The sequence below is a fragment of the Narcine bancroftii genome, chromosome 4 (assembly GCF_036971445.1).
Source record: "Narcine bancroftii isolate sNarBan1 chromosome 4, sNarBan1.hap1, whole genome shotgun sequence".
NCBI classification, from domain to species: Eukaryota; Metazoa; Chordata; class Chondrichthyes; order Torpediniformes; family Narcinidae; genus Narcine; species Narcine bancroftii.
The window spans coordinates 94,075,824-94,100,978 of record NC_091472.1 but is presented as its reverse complement, the minus strand read 5'-3'; the positions used below and the strand labels follow the sequence as shown (position 1 = coordinate 94,100,978).

At 39.5% G+C, this 25,155-nt stretch overlaps 1 protein-coding gene and 1 long non-coding RNA gene across 2 annotated transcripts in view; one reads left to right on the top strand and one right to left on the bottom strand.

Moving 5' to 3' along the window:
- Nucleotides 1-25,155, bottom strand: part of prkn (parkin RBR E3 ubiquitin protein ligase) — a 1,164,186-nt gene that overhangs the window by 367,625 nt on the left and 771,406 nt on the right. The gene's annotated exons all lie outside the window — the stretch shown is intronic.
- On the top strand, nt 3,592-24,487 carry LOC138759899 (uncharacterized). Its single transcript, XR_011355207.1, has 4 exons — nt 3,592-3,949; nt 10,728-10,819; nt 20,212-20,328; nt 22,253-24,487. It is a non-coding gene; the product is annotated as an uncharacterized lncRNA (long non-coding RNA).

Here is a 25,155-nt window from a genome sequence, read left to right as displayed (position 1 = left end):
AGCTCCCCTTCAAGTCAATAGTGCTGAGCAAACTCATCCTTAAACTCCATGATATTAGCCTCAGCAATTCTCTCTTCAATTGGATCCACGACTTCCTCTGCTGCAGGTACCTTGATTATCCTCAACACTGGGGTTCTGCAAGTCTATGTATTGAGCCCTCAACTAAACTTTCTGTACAACCATTACCATGGCTAAACTCCATTAATAAATTTGCAGATGACACCACTGCCATCGGCGGGATCTTAAACAACGATGATTTGGCTTATGGAAGGCAGACAGAAAGACTTGTGGCTTAGTGCCAGGACAACATTGTCAGAAGACCAAAGAGCTGTTTATAGACTTCCTGAGGAGGGGTAGAGCTCACTCCTCAGTCTACATTATTGGTGATAAATGATCTTAAGATAGCAGACATATTAGACATTTTTAAGTTCCTTGGGATAAATATCTCCAATGACTTGTTCAGGTCCACCCACATCAATGCAATGGCTTAGTGAGTACACCAATGCCTCCACTTCCTAAGAAGCCCGATAAAATTTGACTTGTCACCTGCATCCCTTGACATCTTCTATGATATGGGAACTGCTCTCCCTAAGACCGCAAGAAATTGCAGAGGATTATGAACGCGGCTTAAACCATTGACGTAGTCTCTCTCTCCATTGACTCCATCTATAATTTCTTGGAAAAGCAGCCAACATATGAAAAAACTCATTCTACTCCATCCATATTCTCTTCAACTCTACGCCCCCACCCGCCAGAAAGAAGATTTATGGCAAACAGATCTTGCACCTTTAGGTTCATGGATAGTTTCTTTCCTGCTTTATTTTAAACCTCAATGAGACTCAACTTAGTAAAATTATACTGTCCCATTGTACCATCTGATCTCTCTTCTATACTGTGTCTTACTTATGCACTATGTATGAGATGTGTAATTGGATTGCTTGTAAAACAAATTCTATCATTACATCTTGGTGCAAATGACAAAAAAAACTTAAAAATCGAACATATCTGTGATTCATGTTGCCCTAATTGGTAGGGGTTGATATAAATAAAATTAGCAATGTAAAGCACTGTCATATTAATCAGCATGGAATACCAATTTGACCTCAGTATTCCTTGATGAAGTTTTACCTTTGAGATCTTGAACAGTTTAATTATATAATCAGTCATGGGATTAACACTCAACTGGTGCTATTTAAAGGGATTGGCCAGCAGTTTCAGGAGGGTTGTTGACTGAATTTTATTTACTTCATTAAGATTCATAATCTTGATGATTTTCAGTTTTGTAAGAAGTCTACAGACGTGATGGCCAGGCACTGAAGGACCTTTTTATTGACCAGGAGTTCTGGACACATCAGTGGATTCCAATTGTACTGGACAGATTGACGCAGGTTCTTGAAGAAGCAATTCGCCTACCAAAATTGTAAGTACATCATTTCATAAAGGCATCATCACTGAAATATGTCATCTACTCCAGCCCCAACCTCAGACCAGAAGGACTATCTGATTCTTCATGGTCATTGTGACCATGCAGTGTTGGCATTACATCCTTCCAAGTTTGGCCATGCACATCATTTTACAGTTCTGCTTGACAACTCTTGAGATGTATGGTACTACAACCAAAAGAAGATGGTCATGGCTAGAATTAACATGTATCTAAGTCAACGCAATCACTCTACAGCAGACACAATATTACTGGCTCTCTGCTCAGCCCCATATCACCTAGAAAACAGCCACTCAAACATTCAGCTGCACCTCATCTACTGCAGCTCAGCCTTCGATACCATTATTCCCTCAGTGCTGGTCAAGATGCTCCAAACCCTGGGTCTCTGCACCTCCTTCTGCAATTGGATCTTTGACTTCTTCATTGGAAAACCAGTCAGTACAAATTGGGAACAATATCTCTTCCTCAACACAGATGCAACTCAAAGAATGCATGCTTATCTCACTGCTCTATTCACTCTGCACCATGACTGTGTAGCTTGGCCCAATTCAAATACTACCTACAAATTTGCTGATGACACCACAGTTTTGGCCAGAATCACAGACAGCAATGAAGAAACATACAGGAGGGAGATAGATCAGCTAGTTAAGTGATGCCCTCAATATTAGCAAAACCAAGAAGATGATTGTGGACTTCAGGAGGAAGTCAGGGGAACACGACCCAGTCCTTATCAAGAGCTCAGCAGTGTAGAGGGTCAAGAATTTCAAATTCCTGGGTGTCAACATCCCTGAGGATCTATCCTGGAGCCTTCATGTTGATGCAATCACAAAGAAGGCCTGCCAGTAGTTATGCTTTGTGAAGAGATTTGATACGTCGAAAACTTCTACAGGTGTACTGTGGAGAGCATTCTATCTAGACCATTGCATCTCTGTCTAGTATGGAAATGCCAATGCTCAGGAAAAGAAAAAACTCAACAGTCCTCTGGAGTTTTTTCTTGTCCTGAGCATTGGCATTTTAGCCTGTGACATCAAGGACACCAGACTTCATTCCATCGAAGACATCTACAAGAGATGGTGTCTTAAGAAAGCAGCCTCTAACCTCAAGGACCCCTACCACCAAAGTCATGCCCTTTTCACTACTAACGGGGAAAAAGTTATAGGAGCCTGAAGACGAGCTCTTAGCGACACAAGGACAGCTTCTTCCCCGTTGCCATCAGAATGAACAATGAATCAAAGATACTGCCTTACTTCTACTTTTGCTTTAATTTATTTTGAAAGGTGGTTTATATATATACTGAGTTGCTGCCACAAAGAAAACGAATGTCGTGACATGTTTATGACAATAAATTTTGATTCCGATTCCGATTCTGATTCGACTATTCCTCCCAACCTCATGGTCAGCTGTAACATGACCACACCTCTTGTCATGGTGTCATTATTAGGTGGTAATCCAAATTCAGCCACCACAAGCAAGGAGTTGGTAGATACAGTCTGGTGGAGGCTGATCAATTATATCATGGAAAATAAAGCTCATTATATTGGTTAAGACGAATACATGCTGTGCACCCTGCTAAATTTACTAAAACAGACATAGAGAGTGGTGACAAGACTTGGGTTGCTGTATCTCTGCAGCACAAAGGCTTGAAGTGTAGCTGGAGCTGGAGGGGAAGGAAGAAGTGGAGTGGACAAGAAGAAGGAGAAGGGGAGAGAGAATCTAATCAATCCTGTGACTGACTCATTCCACTGCAATATTCCACCTTCTCCAGCATTTCCCATCTTAATTTCATTCTTTTACTGATCACCATAATGCTCACTTGGGTGAAGATATCAACTCAAAATAAAAATTCCAGTTCACAACATCCCAGTGTGAGTGACTAGAAATATAAAGCCCCAGATCACAAATATCCTGACTTTGGGAAATCCAACTTTACCCCTGCTCTGTTTGTTTCCTTTGCATGATTGCATAACAATGTTCAGTCCAACCCAGTTTATAAATCGCTGATGATATTGCCCCTGTTGACCAAATAATAGGAAATTATGAGTCAGAATGCAGGATGTAGATCGAGAATCTGGTTGGATGTTGCCAGACAACAATCTTATCAACAAGATCATGAAGCATATTGTGGATTTTAGGAAGGGGAGGCAGAGGAACCACATGTGATCATGGTTGCAAGCAGCTAGCAATGCCTTACTGTTTGATTAGACTTGGCTGCCACCAGGGGCTGGCACAGAGCAGGAAACAAACAGTATGGAGAGCTATAATGGAGACTTGCAGTCTCATGGGTTCATATCAACTTTAAAGTAAAGAATCTTTTCCTTCAACCAGTTGTTGTCTAAGAACTCACACAAATAAATACAAGATGAAACATGGTGTCAGAAGTGAGATGAACGAAATTAGAAGGAAATACTTTAAAAAGTAAAATCTAAAGTCAGCAACTGATCAGTGAAGAGAAGCTAACACAGTGAAAAATGGAAGGATTACATTCACCAGCGAAACTTCAGCTGACAGGTAATGTAGCTAAAAATTTGAACAGAATTAAAGAGCATTTTGAATTATATTTAGTGGCAGTCATAGCTGATGAGAAAAGTGATAAAGTGAAAGCGTCAGTTTTCTTACATGTTGTGGGTGATGAAGCCCTGGAGGGGTATAATAACTTCACATTTGCTGTTGAAGGAGACAAAATGAAACTGGAAAAAATAATGGAACAGTTTGAGGCACACTGCATACCTAAACATAATGTGACATTTGAGAGGCACAAATTTTTCACATGTACAGAAAATAGAAGAAATTATTGATCAGTATGTGACTGAATTGAGAAACAGAAGCAAAACGTGTGAATTTGGTGGACTGACTGACTCGCTGATAAAAAAGACAGACTTGTGCGTCGTATTCCAGATAATAGTCTAAAGGAAAGGCTGCTAAGAGAACAAAATCTAGACCTGGAAAAAGTCCTAGCACTCTATAGAGTGGCAGAAACTGTAAAATTCCAGGCAAAAGAGCTGTTCAGTGAAACAAGCTGCAACATGGATGCAGTGAGTACTGGAACTGCAGGGCGGAACTATCGGTGGTTGAAGACATCACCTACAAAGTAAGCAAAATCCTAATCCCAGTGACCATCTATACATGGAGCATCTGTATTTACAAGCAGTCATTCATTGACTCTATACAGATGACAGAGGAGGAGGTGCTTATGGTCTTGAAGCTAATAAGGCTGGATAAATCCCCAGGGCATGACAAGATATTCCCTCAGACATTGAGGGAGGCTAGTGCAGATATTGCAGGTGCCCTAGCAAAGGTATTTAAAATGTCCATAGCCATTGATGATGTCCTAGGGCACTGGTTTTCAAACTTTTTTTCTTTCCACTCCCCTACCACCTTAAGTAATCCCTATGCCATAGGTGATCTGTGACTAGTAAGGGATTACTTAAAGTGGTAGGGGAATGGAAAGAAAAAAGTTTGAAAACCACTGTTTTAATCATACTTAACTGACTCATTATGTGGATAACGCCAAAGGAAATGAATGACAGTTTTTCTCAAGCAAAATATTTCAGTAACAATTGGGTCTAGAGCAGTGGTCCTCAACCTTTTGTCCCCACTCTCCTATCACCTTAAGTAATCCATTACCAATCACAGAGCATCTATGGCATAGCAATGACTTAAGGTGTGGGGGAGTGGAAAAAAAACGTTTGAAAACCACTGACCTAGTGGATAGGAGGATAATTTTTGTTGCTTAAGGAAGGCTCTCCAAATAATCTGGAAAATTATAGGATGATGAGCCTAACAATAATAATGGATAAGTTATTGGAAGGTATTCTAAGAGATTGGATAGATACGTAAATACTTGGATAGACAGGGAATGATCTGGGATAGGCAACATGGCTTTGTGTATGGTAGGTCATGTCCTATGAATCATAGAGATTTTTGAAGATATTACCAGGAAAGTTGATGAAGGAAAGGCAATGGATGTTGTCTATATGGACTTTAGTAAGGCCTTTGACAAGGTCCTGGATGGGAAGTTGGTCTAGAAGGTTATATGCTCAGTGTTCAGGATGAGGTAGTAAACTGGATTAGACATTGGCTCTGAGGGAGAAGCCAGAGAGAAGTAATAGATAATTGTCTCTTTGACTGGTGGTTTGTGACTAGAGTTGTGTCTCAGGGATCGGTTTTGTGTCCATTGTGGTTTCTCATATTGAGTACAGGAGTTGGGATGTTATGATGAAGTTATATAAGATATTGATGAGGCCAAAGTTGGAGTATTGTGTGCAGTCCAGGTCATCTAACTACAGGAAAGATATCAATAAGAATGAAAAATTGCAGAGAACATTTACAGAGATGTTGCCAAGATTTGAGGAGCTGAATAATAGGGATATGTTGAATGGTTTAGCACTTAATCCCATGGGGCATTGGAAAATGAGAGTTGATTTGATGGAAGTATACAAAATTATGAGGCGTATAGCTAGGGTAAATGGAAACACTGAGGTGTTTCTACTAAGGTTGGGTGATAAGAACAAGAGGACATATGTTAAGGGTGATATATGAAATGTTTAAAGGAAACATTAGGGGAAATTTCTTCACTCAGAATGTGTATGTTTGTGGAATGACCTGCCAGAGAAATGATGATGCATGTGAGTTTGATTTCAACATATGGAGGGCTATGATCCAGGTGCAGGATGATGGATAATGTGGAAAAATAATTTGGCATCGACTGCATGGCTGAAGGGCCTGCTTCTGTGCTATAGTGTTCTATGGTTATCTGGTGGAAGGCAGCAGCTTGAGAGGTTGCTGATGTGACGTTGTGCAACTCCAGACCCTCGAGCCTGGTTATCGACTACACTTTGCCAGGCATCTCTCTGGATGAAGAGTAGCAGCAAAGACAGTAGTGGAGGGCCAATAATGGGATCACAAATGGTGTCACACTAAGAAGACAGCTACTTCACACACCCACTGCCATTTCCCTGGAACAGTATTTCTGTTGGAAGAAGTCACTGGACTGGACTGACAACAGACAAGTCCACAATTACATTTTAATATTCATAAGGTCAGTTCTGTTGCCACAGTGTAGGAAGGACATGGTTTGCCAGGATGATTTTTGGAATAGAGCAGTTCAGCTGTGAGGAGAGGCTGGGTTGGCTGGATTTATTCTCCTCAGAGGAGAGAAGCCTGAGTGAGGTATACAAATATTTTGAGGGTTAATCATGCAGAACCATCCATAACCTGAAGGCATAGATTTCAGGTACGGTATAAGAGATTCAGAGGGGAATCCAGGAAGAAATCCCATGAGGGTGTTAAAATCAGTAATGCTCTGGCTGAGGGGTTGTAGGTAGCAGAGACCCTCAAAACATTTAAGGAGTACAGTAAAAACCCTGGTACCTGGCTCCAATGGAGATTGGCAGATGCCGAATTAAGTGAATTTTTCGGTTGCATTTTTGTGATCAGTAAAGTAATGGCGAGGCATGCCAATTTTAAACTTCCATATTTTTTTAACCAATTTATTTTTCGCATATTTTTTGCCGGTTGCTTTAATTCCGGATAACAGGAGCTTTACTGCATATAACACCAGGCCATGTAAGTTACTGGCTGAGGGTTGGAAAATAGTAGAGAGACTTGGGAAGATAATTCTAGAATGTATGATCTGGGGAACTGATCCACACAGGCTCCAAAGGTGGAAGCAATGAAACAGGGCATGTGTAAAAGATTATAATTGAAGAAGAAAAGAGAGCTTCAATGGTTTCCAACAGTTTTAGAAAGGGGTATGGGTGAGGTTATGAGGGATATATTAATCTGGTTACTGATGGTAAAGTAATTGTTCTATCTGTCTTAAATACAGAAATACATCTGATGTCTGATGTCTGCTGTTGTTCATTTTGCTAACTAGTGTTATAAATAACGCATTTGCCATATCTTTTATGATATAGTGTAATTCGCATGCGGCAATTCATCCATTTGGATTCTCTATTATACTGCTCCTCATTTTTTCAAGTATCCAGACAATTTTTGATCATCTAATGTTCCAGGATAGTTTCCCTGTAAAATACTGTGGAAATGTAACTGTTCAATATCTCCACCTTTTGCTTCAGAAACATGAGTTTATTTTGGGCTTTGTTTATGGCCCACTTTCTTGTGTCGGATTTACAATGTTATTTTCCCTGATAAAGCTTGATTCTGTCCTGCATGCCTGATTATGCTGGACAACAAAGATTTTGCCTTTGGGTGTATTTTATGGATTTTGGGAAGCTGACCACAAAAATCACTTAAAATTTTTTTTATCATGTATCATAAATTGTAAATTGCAAAATTTATTTGGAATTTTGTACACATGAATATTTATGCACCTAATATGGATGATGAAAAATTTATACAAGATTAATTTCCTTAATTTGTTAAAGACATATGAAAAAGATATGATTTGAGGTGATTTTAATGTTGTTTGGATCCATTATTAGACAAATCTTTGAAAACAGTAACCAGAACTAAAATGGCAAAAAAGTATTAACTTTAATGAAATAAATGAATTTGATTGATATATGGAGGAAATTAAATCATAAAAAAAACCATCTTTCTTTTTATTCTGATATTCTTATTCTAGAATAGATTTATTTTTGTTATCAGCACATTGACAAGGTTAAATAATATCAGGTGAATTAGAATTTTATCAGATCATTCTCTTTTATTAATAACATATACAGGTTCAGAAAAAATGGATACCTCATATTGGTGGAGATTAAATTCTTTATTATTAAAAAAATGTTGTGTTTTGTAATTTTATGAGAGATCAAACAGTTTTTGAAAATATGTACAAATTCTGTCAAAAGTAAATTTATATTATGGGATGCTCTGAAAGCATATTTCAGAGGACAAATTATTAGTTTTATATCTAATATTAAGAAGCAACATATAGGAGAAGTAAATAAATTAGAAAGGGAAATAGAACTTTTAGAAAAAGTTTCAGAATTCTACAGAAGTTAAAAAGATACAATTGATTAATTAAAAAAATTACACTTTAATTGATTACAGACATAAATTTGAAAAATTATTGCAAAGGACTAAACAAAAGTATTATGAATTAGGAGAAAAAGCTCAAAGTTTTAGCTTGGCAATTGAAGTTAGAACAAATTTCATGAATGATAAATGCTATTTGAAAAGGCTCGAGTGTTACATATAAACCTCAAGAGATAAATGATGTATTTAAGGAATTTTATAACAAATTATATACTTCTGAGGCTGTAAAAGACCGAGTTAAGATATATAATTTTTAAAAATCTCATCTTCAATTGCCTTCTTTAACTAATAAGGAAAGTAAAGAATTAGAAAGCTCTTTCAAACCTTTATAGAAGCACTTAAATCAATGCCTAATGGAAAGTCTCCAGGTGAAGATGGGTTCTCGGCTGAACTTTTAAGAAATTTCATGGTTTATTAATACCTTTATTGATTGAGGTTCTTGATCAAGCTTTGGGAACTCATTCTTTACCAGATTCTTTCTCTCAAGCAATTATTATGGTTATTCTTAAGAAAGATAGAGTTCCTTTGAAGGAAAGTTTTTATAAATATATATCTTTGTTAAATGTTGATGATAAAATTGTACTAAGGTTCTAGCTAATAGATTGGAAAAGTATTTACCATTGTTAATTTATATAGATCAAGCTGGATTTATTAAAGATTGTTATTCTGCAGTTAATATTACAAAGTTAATTAGTCTGATAAATATTTCACAGGAGGAATCTAACTTAAATTCTTATCATTAGATGCTGACAAAACATTTGATAGAGTAGAATGGGGATTTTTATTTAAAGTATTGGAAAAATTTAAATTTAGACCAATATTGATTAGTTGGATTAAGGCAATATATAAAAATCCTATGGCTAACGTTGTGACAAATGGACAGATGTCATCGCCGTTTATATTGGAGAGGTCTGCTAGATAGGGTTGTTCTTTGTCACTGGCATTGTTTGCATTGGCTATTGAACCTTTGGCTCAATTAATAAGACATGATTGTGATATTAAAGGTATCAAAGTAAAATCTGAAGAATTTAAAATTAATTTATTGAGGATGATGTTTTGATTTATTTAACAGAATCAAAAGAATCCTTGAAATTTTTATATGATAGATTGGAATGATATGGAGAAGTATCTGGTTATAAAATTAATTCGGGAAAAAAGTGAAATTATGCCATTGATTGAGGCTGATTATACTTCATGTAAGAATATTGTTCAATTTAAATGGTTAGGTCAAATTAAATATTTAGGTATGAAATTTGACAAAGATTTTAACCATTTATATGAATTAAATTATTTATCTTTATTTATAAAATTAAAAATGATTTAAATCGATGGAAAGATTTACTGATAACATTAATAGGTCGAGTTAATTGTATTAAGATGAATATTTTTCCTGGATTAAAATATATTTTTCATTCTTTTCCTTGTAAAGTTCCTCAAAAATGTTTTAAAGATTTGAATTTTATAGTTAGGAAGTTTTTATGAAAAGATAAAATGGTAAGAGTGTCTTTACAATAATTAATATGAATGGGAAGGTCTACAACTTCTAATTTTTCTAAATTTTTATAATGCAGCACAATTAAAGTTTATTAACAGAATGTTTGATTTGGAAAATTGATTGATTTGGGAAGATAATGAATTAAATTGAATTAATGAGAATAAGAGATCAATTTATATATTAATGGAATTTAAAACTGTTGTGTAAGTATAATTCACTGATTTTGACACATTTGATGGAAATTTGGAATAGGATAAATGAAGAAATAGGTACATGTGATAAAGTTTCTAGGAAGACATCTTTGTATCAGAATAAACTTTTTCCCTTTATAGTTAATAATCAATTTTTGAAGATATGGGATGAAAAAGGAATTAAAACTGTACAGGTTTGTTATGAGGCAGGTTATTTTATTTCTTTTCAAAGAATGGAGAAATATAAAGTACCATCAAATACTCTTTTTTGCTATTATCAAGTTAGAGCTTTGTTATTGGATTGTTTTGGCAATACTTTGAGGTTACTTATATAGACTAAATTTGATATTTTAATCATGGAAGAAAAAAAAATATCTGAAATGTATGCATTATTACAGAATAAAATGGCTAAACTCGATTTACAAAAATCTAGGTTAAAATGGGAAAAAGATTTAGGAATATAAATTACTCAAGAGGATTGGAGAAATTTGAGCAAAGACAAAAATTGTGAATGTAAGATATAGATTAGTGCATTCTTATTTTATACATCAATTATATTTGACTCCTGAGAAATTGAAAAGATATAATTTACTTTCCACAGTTTTACGTTTTAGATGTCAGAAAGAAATAGGAACTTTTTTACATTCTACATGGCGTTGTGATGAGGTAAAATCTTTTTGGATGCGATTTAAGGTACTTTTAAAATATATTCTCAAAGTTAAACTCCCAGTGGACCTATCAATATTTTTGTTAAGTAATATCAAAAAGATTTGTTTCGAATTAAGATTCGATAAATTTCAAAAAGCATTTTTGAAATTAGCATTAGTAGTAGCGAGACTATGTATTGCAATTACTTGGAAAAATGATATAGATTTGAATTTACATAGATGACATATGGAATTGATATCTTGTATACCATTGGTAAAAATAACACACAATTTATGAGATAATTATCTTTTTTATCTGAAAGTTTGGAGCCTTTATTTGGATTATATGGGCTTAAAATTTTGAATACTTCACCCTTGTTGTGGTGGAAGTACCTCAGTCCACAGTAATTGTCTGTGTTATTGTAGTTTACATCTTTTTTCCTTTCTTCCCTTTTTTAGAGGGGGATAGATAGTTGGTAGTTTAGGGGTGGAATTAGGTAAGGGTATGCAAGAGGGGAGGGTTATAGTGATAAAGTTTTTTTGAGTTATATACCATGTATATTTACTAACATTATATGTTATGTATTAATTGTTTTATTAACTATGTAATATGATTTTTAAATTTTAAATAAAATATTTAAAAACATGTTTTTGTGATTTCCTGTCGTATTTTAAGTCTACTAGAATATTGCCAACAAAGTAAGCTGTTTTTGGTCAGTCAAAGCATGCTTGGGCATGCTCTCAGCGCAGGTGCTATGCAAATGTTGTCTTAGGCCAGGGCATGCTTAGTCGGGATAAATGCAGACGGGCTATAAACCCAGCTCACATTAACCCAGTTCAGAGGCTGTGCATTACAATGCTATAGATTGAATATGTGTTGATGCACATGTTCTTCAAGCAATAGCATAGTGAGTGTACTTAACAATAGCATTTATTGTTTTCAGGAACATTCAATACAGCAGAAATGTCTCGTCAATGTCACAACAGCTGCCATAAATTCTGTTACATTTGTGGCGAATATATGCTTAAGGCTAAATTCAATAAATGTTAATTTAATGTTTCTCCAATTTTCTATGTGGTACTGAAAATTGGAAATTATCTTTGTACTCAGCTTGAAGTTGTCTATCTTAATCCTCTTTTTTTTTCAGGAAGTAAATCTTTTGAAAAAAAAATTGTTGTCCAGTGTTATATTTCTGACTTCTCTAATCTCTAAATTGCCTTTTAGTTACCTCCCCATTATTGCTTTTGAGTAAAGAGCATGTCCTTTTCTTTAATTTTACCTTTGTCTCTTTATTCTTCTTTATAACATTATTGACTGATTTCCTTTTTGATACAGTGCATATTTTTCTTGAATTCTGTTAATAACCAATAGAAGGTCATGAAAATCAAGGAGCAAATTCTAAACCTGAGGCATTTCACAGTCATGGCCAATAATGGTAGAAGAATTAAAATTGGGGATGCACAAAGTCCAGAGTTGGAATTCTCAGAGCAGGACTGGAGAAAATAAGGAATAATAGACAGGGTGAGGCTGGGAGGGCAATTGCGATGACCATGAGGTTTTAAAATTGAGGTGTTGCTGGAGCAGTAGTAAAATCAGTTAATTGAGTGTAATGGTAATAGGTGAACTTTATTTGGGGTGAGCTGGGCTATGAACTGCAAAACTTTTGGTTGTTTCAAATTTAATGATGGTGCAGAGCAGGAGGCTGATCAGCATGGCAAACATATCAGCAGATGCTTTTGTCGGTGTAATAATCTTACAAACTATTCTAACGTGGGCAAAGAACTCAGTTTTTTTGATAATGTTGAGAAGTATTTTCTTGGTATACGAGATACAGCATGTCTCCAAATGATTTGCAGTACCAATGATTCGGGTCTTTTGGTTGCCTTTTACCTTCCCGTGGATGCTGCTTAACCTGCTGAGTTTTTGTGTACTGGGCTTGACCTCAGCATCTGCAGATTTTCTTGTTTATCGCCAAATCATTTAATCATCTTTATAAGTTTTGAAAATTATTTTCTTTTTTGATAAATGATGACTTGGAAGTGCCGAAAACTTTAGCCACCTTTAAGAGATGTTTTCCTTTCTGTGATTACTTATACATTTTCAATACAATGTACTCTTGATTTACGATGTGTCTCAGTGATTTGACATGGGTTTCTGAAAATTAATGTGGCATTTAAAGCCATTAATTTTTCTCTCAACAAATTTCAGCAGCGCTTCAAAGTTCTTGTTACATTCAGTCTGATTTTTGTCATAATTCATAATATTATCCACATCACATATCACACAGCACACTTGTACTTGCAACAAACTCTTTCAGAAACATTCTGCTCCAGATGAATTACAAATTGGAGTCTTGAAAAACCTTCCAGAAAAGCATTCTAGAAAGTTCAGCATCCCAGCAGGAACATGCATTTATACTGGCACCTCTCTCCTGCAGAAAGGCATCTCTGAATGCTTAACAGCACCATGGAAAGGAAGGTCAAGTGGGGAAGCCAAATTGAGTATCTGGGGTTTTGATGAACGGGAATGATTCAGTTTTTAGAGGTCAGAAGTATAAGGAGAAGGGGGAGAAAAAGGAAAGATAAACCTAGAAGTGGTCACTGATAATGGAAGGAAATGAATAATAGGTGAAGGAAACTTGAGCATCAGAATGGTGCATATATGGAGCCCTAACAGTGGAGATCACACAGGTAGAACAACAAGGCCATTACATATTATAGGTAAAGAAACAATTTTTTCAGGAAGAGGAAAATAGTCAGCTACAATCTTCATTCTGGGATTGAAAGAAGCAAAATACATAGTTCTATACCATGATTCTTCATTGCTAAACACAACAATATGCTCATCTGCCCTGCACCCCCCACCTCTAGACGCAACAAACAGAGTCTCCCTTGTCCTCACCTACTACCCCATCGGCCTCCACAACCAACACATTATTCTCCGGAATTTATGGCACTTACAACAGGATCCCACTACCAAACACATCTTCCCCTCTTTGTCTTCTGTAGGGACTGCGCCCTCTGTGACTCCCTCGTGCACTCATCCCTCCCCATCAATCTCACCCCCCCCCACCCCTAGCACTTCCCCCCCTTACCATGGTCCAGGACCCAAACTTCACTTGTCTATCTACAAGTCTGATGCATCTGGTGGCCTTCTTTACATCAGAGAAAGACTGGCCACAGATTGGGAGATCACTTTTCTGAGCACCTTCACTCTGTCCGCAACAGTGACAGAGACTTCCCAGTAGCCAACCATTTCAGTTCTGCATCACATGTCTATTAATGGCCTTATGTACTATCCCAACAAGGTCACAAGCAAATTGGAGGAACAACATTTTATTTTTCATCTGGGAATTCTCCAGTCAGATGGCATTAACATTGACTTTTCTGGTTTCTGCTCACCTGCTCTCCTCTTCTCTTCCCCCTTCCCTTCCCCTTTCTAGTTCTCCTCCCTCTCTTCACCCAGCCATCCCCTACTTCCCTTCTCCACCTATCACCTCCTGCCTTTGCAGCTACTCTTTTGCTTGGATCCCCGCCAACATTTTTCCATACCTTGATGAAGGGTTCAAGCCCGAAACATCGGTTATGTATTTTTACCTTTGCTATACAAAGGAAACTGTTTGACCTGCTGAATTTCTCAGCATTATGTGTTTTTACTTCAACCACGGTGTCTACAGATTTTTGTGTTTATTTAACTATATTTATTTATGGTAATTTATGGTTCACTGAAATAATGTTTAGATCAGTAAAATGCCATTGATTAGAGAAAAAGAGTTTGCCAATAGGAAATAGAAAGTTGAATTAGAAAGAGAAAAGTGGAACCTGTGGGTTTTAACTGAAGAGAATGATAGCTCCCTTAGCATTGAGAGAGGACTAAAAATGGTTGGATGTTCAAGCCTGGAGTTAGTTTGAAGGGTGCAGTGAAGTGGGATTCACTGGTAGGATGTTGTGCTGATGGCTGACCCTGCCTCCTGGCTCCACCCCCATCTACTCTCTTATAACCCTGATTTCCCACCTAAACCCAGAACCCTTCTGAAGACTACTATGAGACCCTACTCTTAGTTAAAAGCTAATAAAAGCATTTGTTCTCCATCCAGTTGTGAGAGCTTGTATTTACATGACAAAAGGTCTCATGAAAAGTAACATCAGTAAAAGGAACAGCATCCCAGAATGGGGTGGAGTAAAGCACAAAAGTCTGCAGACATTGTGATTGTAGTAAACACAGAAATGTTGAAGGAACTCAGCAAGTCTCACAGCATCTGATGTTTCAAGGCTGAGCTTTTCTTCAAGGTATGAGCAGAAAACAGGCAGGTGCCTGAATAAAAAGGCTGGGGAAGAAGGGAGGAAAAGGCGGGGTTAGGGGGAATAGAGCACAGGCCAACAAAAGTGAAGGGATAATTGGACGATTAGGAGGACAGGAAAAGACAGGATGGAGTGGTTCTGTGAATGCAGGAGAAAGGAGACAGAGGAAAAGGGAAGGAGAGAGAGAGACAGACAGAGATAGAAGAAAAAATAGAGGAAGGGGAGAGAGAGAAGGGGAGGTGATGCTAACAAAAACCAGAGAAGTCGATGTTAATGCCATCCAGTTGGTGGGGGGGTGGGAGGGGGGTGTCCAGACGAAATATGAGGTGTTGATCCTCCAATTTGTAGTTGCTGTTAGTCTGGCAGTGCATGAGACCATGGACAGACATGTCGGCATGGGAATGAGGTGGGGAATTTAAATGGGTTTCCACTGGGAGATTGCTGCTATTGCAGAGGACGGAGTGAAGGAGCTGAACAAAGTGATTTCCCAGTCTGCGACCAGTTTCTTTGATGTAGAAGAGGCCATAACGGGAGCTCTGGATGCAGTCGATGACCACTGCAGATTCACAAATGAATCTTCAGTTAAAAGGTGTGTTTGGAGCCCTGAATGGTGGTGAGAAGGTGTAAGTGCAAATGAAGCACCTCCTGTGGTCACAGGGGAAGGTGCTAAGGGAGCAATTGGTGAGAATGGAGGAGTGGAAGAGGAGTCATGGAGGGAACGATCCCTCTGGAAGGCAGAAAGGAGAGGAGAGGGAAAGGTGTGTCTGGACGTGATATCATGTACTCGGTGATGGACTCAACCAGTCCCCCTCCAGGATTGGAGCTCCAGCTGGAAAGAATATAGCAGCACAAGAGAAGAAAGCAAGGGTAGGGGGGAAGAATTAGGAGTCAAATGCACAGAGATCTGGAACAAATTCAGTTAACAGGTTTTAGATAAAATTTGCTGGTGGAATGCACAAAAGCACTGAATAACCAAAAGAAATTCTAACTTTTAAATTCAACGGACAATCAAGGTGATAATTATTAAAGCATTAGAGGCCATCTAGGAATACTTTGAAATGCAATAAGACCTTAAGTGTGTGACAGCAATAAAATGGAAGTCAACTTTAAAAAAAATCTGCTTGGAAATGTACTTGCTTGTTAACTTCTCTCATTAATGCTCTGTGACTTATTCCTGGATTTCTAGGCATCTCTATTGAACTAGCCGGCAAAATGTCAAAAGGCTGAACCTTCTGTTGAAAGCAGCCCTATTCAGATCTGCTGGCTTTTATTTAGTAAATGTAGCAGCTTTAGAATTCCAAGAGGACAGAAAAGTCCCAAGCATCTGTTCAGTTGATTTCCATTCAAGGACTCTAATAGATCAGGGTAGAAGACCTGATCTCCAGCGATGGTGATGGTGCAAGTTGGTGGCAACGTCTATCACCCAACTGCAGCTGCCTTCGAGCTGCTCCAATGGACTCCTAATACTAGATCTGCTGCTCAAATGGCAGCAATCCCATTCAAAATCACTTGTTTCTACTTGGACTCCAAAGCCAAGGATGATTTCTCAAGGCTTGCCTTCCAAATTGCTTGTTGTACCTACATGTTAACTTACAGTGATTCATGTACAGAGATGTCCAGGCCCCAAAGAACAACAAATTTCATTATCACAACATTTAAAATACATTTTGCTTTTCTATTTCTTCCACATAACTGGATGACCTCACATTATTCTATACTAATTTCCATTGTGGAGATTCAGTCACTGACAATTATACAGGACAGAGATCAATTAGATTTTGGATATTGAATGAATCAAAGGATATGGGATTAGTAGAGGAAAATGGCACAATTATTTGCCACAATCTTATTGAATGGCAGAACAGGTGCAAGGGAATAAATGGCCTTCAGCTTCTTTTTCTTATGTTATGTTCTCTGATGGAAGTATCACTGAAGAAGTCATTGTCAAGACAGAACAGGCCAGGAACAAGCCCTTTTGGGTTATTATGTCCGTACCAAACACAATATCAATCAAATTATTTCTATGTCCCTGAATTTGGTCTATATGTGCTTGTTCATTTGTATGCCTAAATACCTTTTAAAAGTTACTAACGTATTTCTTTCTACAGTTTCCCCTGCTAGCGTATCTGCTTCTCCCACTGCCCCTGGTAGTGTATCTGCTTCTATAATTTCCCCTAGTATTGAATCAGCTTCTATAACCTCCCCTTGCAGCATTTCTGCTTCTGCCACTTTCCTTAGTATCATATCTGCCTCTATCCTCAGCTGGCAGTGTATCTGCTTCTGACACCTCTACTGATAGCATCTTAGCTTCTACCACCTCCCCTAGCAGTGTATCCACTTCTAAAATCTCCCCCAGCTGTGTATCTGCTTCTACAACTTTGTGGTAGCACAGTTAGCATAGCAGTTAGCATAACACTGTTATAGCAGCAGCGACCAGAGTATGAGTCCAGAACTGTCTGTAAGGAATTTGTATGTTCTGCCTGTGACTGCATGGGTTTCCTCTGACTGTTCAAAAACATACCAGGGGTAATAGGCCAAATGGATGTAATTGGGTGGCACGGTCTCATGGGCTGAAAAGGTCTGACTCCGTGCTGTATTGTGACAGAGTATTTAAAGGTGGTTTGGGAGGAATTGCTAGAGCAACTTGCACACACACATTTTAAAATACAGAATATTTGCAGGACTTTTCCAGAGTGCTTTTTGCAAGAAGCAACAAAGTATCAACATACAGATTGCCTGGGAGAGTGTGTGATTTTTTCAGGCAGGCAGAACAGTTTTGCTCTCAGCCAGGGAGGGAGTGAAACAGAGAGGAGAGACACAGAAATCAGTTCCAGAAGGACAAAGCTGGCAAACGTTTGGAAAGCTGTCTTCTCCTTTGAGAAGACCCGAAAGAAAGAAGGATCACCTGGAGAACCCTGAAGGGGGCAAGTTTCATTAGCAAGACTGATCGGAAAGGAATCAGGTGTGGATGTCCTGGAACAGAAGGAATCTCTGAAAACCAGCAAGAACCCTCCTGAGTGGTAACCATTTGCCTGCTAAAACACCAAAGTCTGATGAACTTTGTTAATGCTAACTTCTGTGCACAATATAAGAATTGCCTGCAACCAGTGAGATTGGACTGTGATCCAAACAACTTTTCTAATCTTAAATGTACATTACACACACCGGTGCTTAGTATTAGAGGGGGGATTAAGTAGGTTAGGTAGGTTAAGTAATAAGTTAAAGTTTAATTTTGTTTTCTTGTTCAATTATAATTAAGAACTACTTGTGTTTAAGTAACCCTGTGTTGTGGTGCATATCTATTGCTGCTGGTTTTTGGGGTCCTCTGGACTCCGTAACATTTTGTCTAAATTTAACTTCTTCCGCCTCTCTTGGCAGCCACCTTACAATTTCTACATTAAAAAAAAACTTGCCTTGCACATCTTTAAATTGATACCTTCCCATCTTATACCTGTGCCCTCATTTTACATTTCAACCCTGAGCAAAAATTTAACTTCTAAAGATACGAGTTAAGAATAGGAATTTTGCAATACGCAAAAGTGTCGGAGAAACTCAGCAGGTCAGCAAGTTAAAATTTCAGACCTGAGCATCAGGAAAGGCAGAATCTTTGCCTTAATTATTCCTGTATTTGTAAATGATTAAACCAGCTTAAGTTTATGAAAAAAGATTCAGAGACTCATTTAAGGACTCTTAACTTTTCAAATTATTTATTACATTGTTTACATTTCTCTCTTTTGTATGCGATTTCATGTATGTATTCTGACAATAAATTTAAACTTTGAGTATATCATACCAAAGCCGCAAAAGAGCCCAGAAGTTGAATATAAACCAAAAAGTAACCTGCTAGGAATGGATAAACTTTAAAAAAAATAGTTTTCCCTGACTGCTTGTACAATGATAGAAGAGTAAATATACAGATGTTGAGTTTGGATGTGGAGAAGGTTACATTCACCAGCTTTCCATTTCTCCTTAACATTTCCTGAACATCCGAGTAGGTGGCACCATGGGTATAGAAGAAGTGATGATAATCAGGTGAAGTGGCCTCAGGTCCATACTTCTGACTGTCGAGGCCCTGCAATTCAGGGTTAAATCTAAACAAGGCATATTATTATGAACTCTCCAACAATTACTTGGATAAAATTGCTCTGTTATTTATGAGGGAAGCTAACAATACTCATCTGTGTATACAGTTGTGGAATGGTAAAGACATGACAGCAATGCTTTCAATTACTAATGAATAGCTTCATAATGCCAGCCAGATACCATAAAGAATGGAGTCTTGCTTTTGGTTCTTTAGACTTTAATTGGCAAAACATTTCTGCACAATGTTATTCAGAATTCACAACCTTTTGCACGTACAAGGTTATAAGGGAAGTAACCTGTCCAACAAAGACCTGCCAAGTGATGATCATATTCATAAATAAAGAACTTCAGTTTATTTTATTATGATAACTGATTGAGCACACCAAACATATAAGTTGCATAAGAATTTCAAGGATAACTTGAAATTCTGCCACATAGCTGTTGAATGTTTTATGATTTTATTTGATATTTAGATAGCATTGAATTGGTATGGCAACTCTCGTCTTTCCTTAATGTAGAAATGGCTGTGAGCCAGGCTGCCAATTAAAAGTGAATCTGTCTTCCTTACAAACTTGTCTTTGGGACAGTCATTCATGTTCTGACAACAGATTTGAAGGAGTTCTTATTTATGCTTCATTACTTTATGATTGAAAGAGAATTGTCCATCATTGCTGATGCACATTGCTCACTCTCAGTCCAATGGTTTTCAAATAATCAATCAGTTTAAGCTACTGAAATTTATCATAATTTTCTACACATTTTATCTCATGTCACTGTGCTTTTATCATATTTTGCTCTCTGCCCCCTTTCTGCTGGAAGAGTTACTGGACTTCAATGCTCAACAGATAACACAGACAAAATCAAATGAAATAAGCAACAATAGAACTATCTTTTTTAAACAGTAGGACTTGAGGAGTTAATAGAAAAGAACCTTTCTTGCTGTCCGTATAGAATTTCCAAGGGCACAAGGATACTCGAAGTCTGAACTAGACATAGTATTTATATTAATTGTGAGAAGGTTTGCTTTGCTTAATATATTTTTCCATTTCACAGGTGATGCACCATTAATTACCACAAAAGACTGAGGTTGTGAAACTGATAGACTGGATCAGCAACGAACCTCATTGACTGATCATGGCAGGAAGAGTGGGGAGCATCAAGGGGTAATGGGTAGGTCTTGGGAGGCATGTCCAGCCGGCAGTAGCCAATCATAGTATAACAGTAGTTTACTACATTCACCCTCCTTTATAAGAGTCCTGTGGGGTGAGAGAGAAGAAAAAAAGGAACAAAGCAAATCTATACACATATATATATTAAACAGGTCAAGTCTGTCAGAGGGTCTCCTCTGCCACAGCGAACAACATGGTAATGGTTGGGGGGCTGCTGTGGCACCTTGTGTGGCTGGTCTGTCATCTCCAGTTACAGTTTGTTGGGGAAGGGGACAGGTGAAGGGAGGAGGGAGTGTGGTGCTGGCACATCATGGGTGACAACAGTTGCTGGGGGTAGAGAGTGGTCAGCAGCGGGTTCAGGGATCCCCAAGGTGACAGAGGGGGAGGGTGTTTGTTGGTGGTTGATTGCGTTCAGAGGGTGCCTGATGGTGCCAAATCCTGGATGGACACCGTGTCTGTGTGCCCATCGGGGAAGGGCTGCAATGGCATACTGGGGATTTGCATGGAGGAGGTGGACCCTCTCATCAAATGGGTCCATCTCCGATTGTCTGGTGTGCTTCCAAAGCAGGACTGGTCCCAGGGAGGACAGCCAGGCAGGCAGCCTAGTCCCAGACATAGACTTCCTTGAGAAGACAAAAATACATTCATGAGGCATATTGTTAGTGGCTGTACATAAGAGTGACTGTACGGAGTGGAGTGCATCTGGGAGGACTCCTAGCCAGTGGGAGACAGGGAGGCTCCATAACCTCAAGGCCAGGAGGATGGCGTTCTCCCTTTCCACCTGGCCAGTCTCTCTGGGATTGTAGCTGGTGGTCCTGCTCGTGGCAATACCCCTGGGCAGCAGGTACTGCTGCAGCTCATCACTCATGAATGAGAAACCCCCGGTCGCAGTGGATGAAGTGAGGGTACCCAAAGAGCATGTAGATATTGCGGGGGGTGGGGGCATTGATGATTGTAGCTGTGGTCATATCTAGGCAGGGGATGAAGGGAATAATCATCAATGATGGTGAGGAAGTATACATTCTGCACTGCATGCAGACCTGGCAGTTTTTGGTTATTGTTCAGACTTCCTCAGTGGAGTATGGTAGGTTCCATGCTTTAAAGAAGTAGAGGAATCTAGTCACTCCGGGTGGCAGCGGTTGTTGTGGAGGGTCTGCAATTTGTCCACCTGGATATTAGCACGGTCCTGGGAGAGAGGGCGTCCAGGGCCTCATTAAGCTTGCTAGGTCTGTACAGGATATCGTAGTTAGAGATGGACAGTTCAATTGCCTAACGATTTTATCATTCTTGATTTTGCCTCTCTGTTTGATGTTGAACATGAAGGTGTCTTCCTGCTGGTCGTGAGGTGGGTGAAATGTTTGGCAGCGTGGTAGTGCCTCCAGTGTCATACCACCTCCACGATGGCCTGGCCTCCTTTTTGACTGAGGAGTGGCAGATTTCAGGGCCTTGGAGGGTACGTGAGAAGAAGGTGATGGGTCTGTCCACTTGGTTGAGTGTAGCAGTCAGGGCGAAGTCAGACACATCACTCTCCACCTGGAAAGGTGTGGTCTCGTCTACAGATTGCATCACTGCCTTGGTGATGTTATCCTTGATAAGTCGAAGGCCGCGCGGGCCTCTGTTGACGGGGGAAAAGAAGTGGCTTTGACTAGCAGGATAGCCTTGTCTGCATAGTTGGGGACCCATTGAAAATAGTATGAGAAAAAGCCCAGCCATCTCTTCAAGTCTTTGAGGGTGTGGGGGAGGGGGAGCTCCAGTCAAGGGCGCATGCAGTCGGGATCGGGGCCATTGATGCCATTTTCAATTACACAGCTGAGAATGGCTAATCAGGTTGTCCAAAACACACACTTCTCTTTGTTAAAAGTAAGGTTCAAGAGCTTTGCAGCCCAGAGGAGGAATTTTTGAAGGTTTGCATCTTGGTCCTGCAGGTCGTGGTCACATTGCCAAGATATGGAAAAGTGGCCTGCAGTTTAAAGTGGTCCACCATGCAGTCCATCTCCCACTGGAAATTAGAGACCCTATTGGTGATGCCGAAGGGGACCCAGAGGAAGTGGCAGAGACAGCCATTCGTCTCGAATGCAGTATCCTGGCAGTCCTTCAGGTGGTTTGACCACTGGTGATCATGGAGAATACCCAATATTGTGCAATCTGGTTAACCATATCGGATATGCAGGGGAAGCGGTATGCATCGAGCTGCATGTACTAATTGATAGTATGACCATCATGTTCTTCACCCCCATCCTTTATTATGACCACCTGGGATCTCCGGGTACTATTGCTATCCTCAATGATGTCTTCGCCCAACAAATGTTGCACCTCCCACTTGGTAAATGCTCTGTCTGCGGTGGAGTATCACCTGCTTCTAGTGGCCACCGGCTTGCAATTAGGGGTGAGGTTCACGAACAGTGGTAGAGGGCCATCTAGAAACTGTTCATTGTAAACAGTAAGGGGGGGATGGGGCCCATTGAACTCAATGTAATGCTCTTAAGTTGGCATTGGAAGCCCAGCCCTGGTAGCAAGGGAGCACAGAGCTGTGGCATGATAAGAAATCTGAAGGGTTTGTCAACTATGCCTCCAATGGTCAAAGTCACTGTACAGGACTCATGGATGTCTACCTTATGGGATTTGGATGTGAATGATATCTTATAGTTGACGGGCTGCACTTCGAACGATAGGCATTTAGCAGTATCAGGGTGGATAAAGCTTTCTGTACTCCCGCTAACAAACAAACAGTTCATTACGTGCCCGTTTACCTGGATGTCCATCATGGACCTGGCCCTCTTGGTTCAGGGTGATGGCGGCCAGTATGGACTCATTGTCCGAGTCCATTGAGGGCCTAAGTTCCCAAGATGACTGTTATCGCTGTTCCCCCGCAGTGCTGCAAGCCTGAGAAGATAGCACCGGCCGAGCAGTCTAAAATAGTGGCTCCCATGACTCGCATGTGGCATCACTGCTCTGCGGAAAGAATGCCACCAATTGTGCTGCCCGGGGTGGTGGCTGTCCACACAAGGCGCTGCTAGGTTTAACTGGCAGACTTTTGTGTAATGTCCTCTTTTCCCACATCTAGAACATACCACCTCCTTGGCAGGCAGCATTTTGTTCAGGTGTTTGCCCTGCCCTTAGAAGTAACATTTGGGCTGGTCATCCACCAAGGCAGCCGAGGTCAGGTCACTAGAGGTTTGCGATGATAACTGCGACCATTCGCTCACACCACAAGATGGTCCCCCGACCCAAGATAGTGGCACCAGCGGCAGCCAAGAGGTGGCCAAGTAGTCGTCCGAACTTTGGAGGGCCACCTACAGCATCTCTATTAATTCAACCGCTCTTTGCAGGCTGTGTACCTTCTGCTCCAGGAGTCGCTATCCTATGTATCTGGACCAGATACTGGCCACATAGGTGTCCCAGATGAGGTCCTCCATGTTCTGGGCAACCATCACAGCTTTGCAGTTGCACACACTGCAGAGGGCCCGTAGGTACTCGGCGCTTGACTCTCTGGGTTATTGCTTCCTGGTGGCCAGAAGATGCCATGCACAGACCTTTTTCACCCTTTAGCGATATTGGACCTTCAGTGTGCCCATGGCATTGTTGATCATTGGGAAGACCAGAGAAGATTAGTTTCAGTTTCAGTCTGTCCTTGTCCATGTTAACAACGTTTGTGGTTGCCGTCAGGAAATCATCAAAACAACGTAGCCAAAGTTTAAACATGTTTGGGGCATCAGAGGATTGAGGGTCTATGTTGAGCCTCTCTAGTTTCAGGTATTGCTCCATTTTCGTTGAAAAATATAGTCAATAAAACTGATGCATCATCAAATACCACAAAAGACTAAGGTTGTGAAACTGATAGGATTTTATTGACTATAGAGTGTAGCAGATCATGACAGGGTGAATGCGGAGCATGCAAAGGGGTAATGGGTAGGATCAGTCATGGGTGGCATGTCCAGCTGGCAGTAGCCAATTACAGTATAACAGTGGTTTACCACAACAGATATCAATTATCTCACCACAAGCATGGTCTCTGTCCAGCATGACAAATTCAACCCTAATGCAGGCTCTTGGAAGCTATTAGATCTCTCTTGCTCTTCATTTTCTAAATATGTATGTATTTATTTTAAATTATGTATATTATGAACTCAATATAATGTGTGTGTGTGTGTGTGCACTATGGTCCAGAGAATTGTGTTTTGTTGGGTTGTGTGTGAACAGTCCGATGATAATAAACTTGAACTTGAGGTAGATGTGCATAATTGTTGAAAGTGGCAGGGCAGGATAAAAATGCAGTAAAATAAGCTATGAGGATGTTGGGTTTTAAAAAACATAGACGAGGAGGACGTGATGAGCCTTCATAAAACACTGGTTCCAATGCAGCTGGATTACTGTGTCCAATTCTGATAAGATTTGGAGAGAGCGCAAAAGAGATTACTAAAAAGATTTCAGGGATGAGAATCAGTAGCCACAGAGCTGTTTGCCTTGGAACTGAGAAAGTTGCAAGGACATCTGATAAAGGATTTAAAATCATTAAGAGGATTGTCAGAGCAGATAGAGATATAGTGTTCCCCTTGGCAGAGTGGCCAATTAGAGACTAAGGGTAACAAAATTAACTTGAGAAAAAACATTATTATACATCAAGTGGTTGGAGTCTGGAATGCACTGCAGGGAGCTAAGTTCATTTGTTGTGTTCAAGTATCTGAAAGGAAGACATTTATCGGGTTTAAAGAAAAGGTTGTTGGAATGAGACCATCTCTTGTAGAGTCAGGGTGAACTCAGCTGGCTGAACACCCACTTTCTACTGCTCAATTAGTGAGGCAAATGAGATTCTCTACAAGGAGAAGCA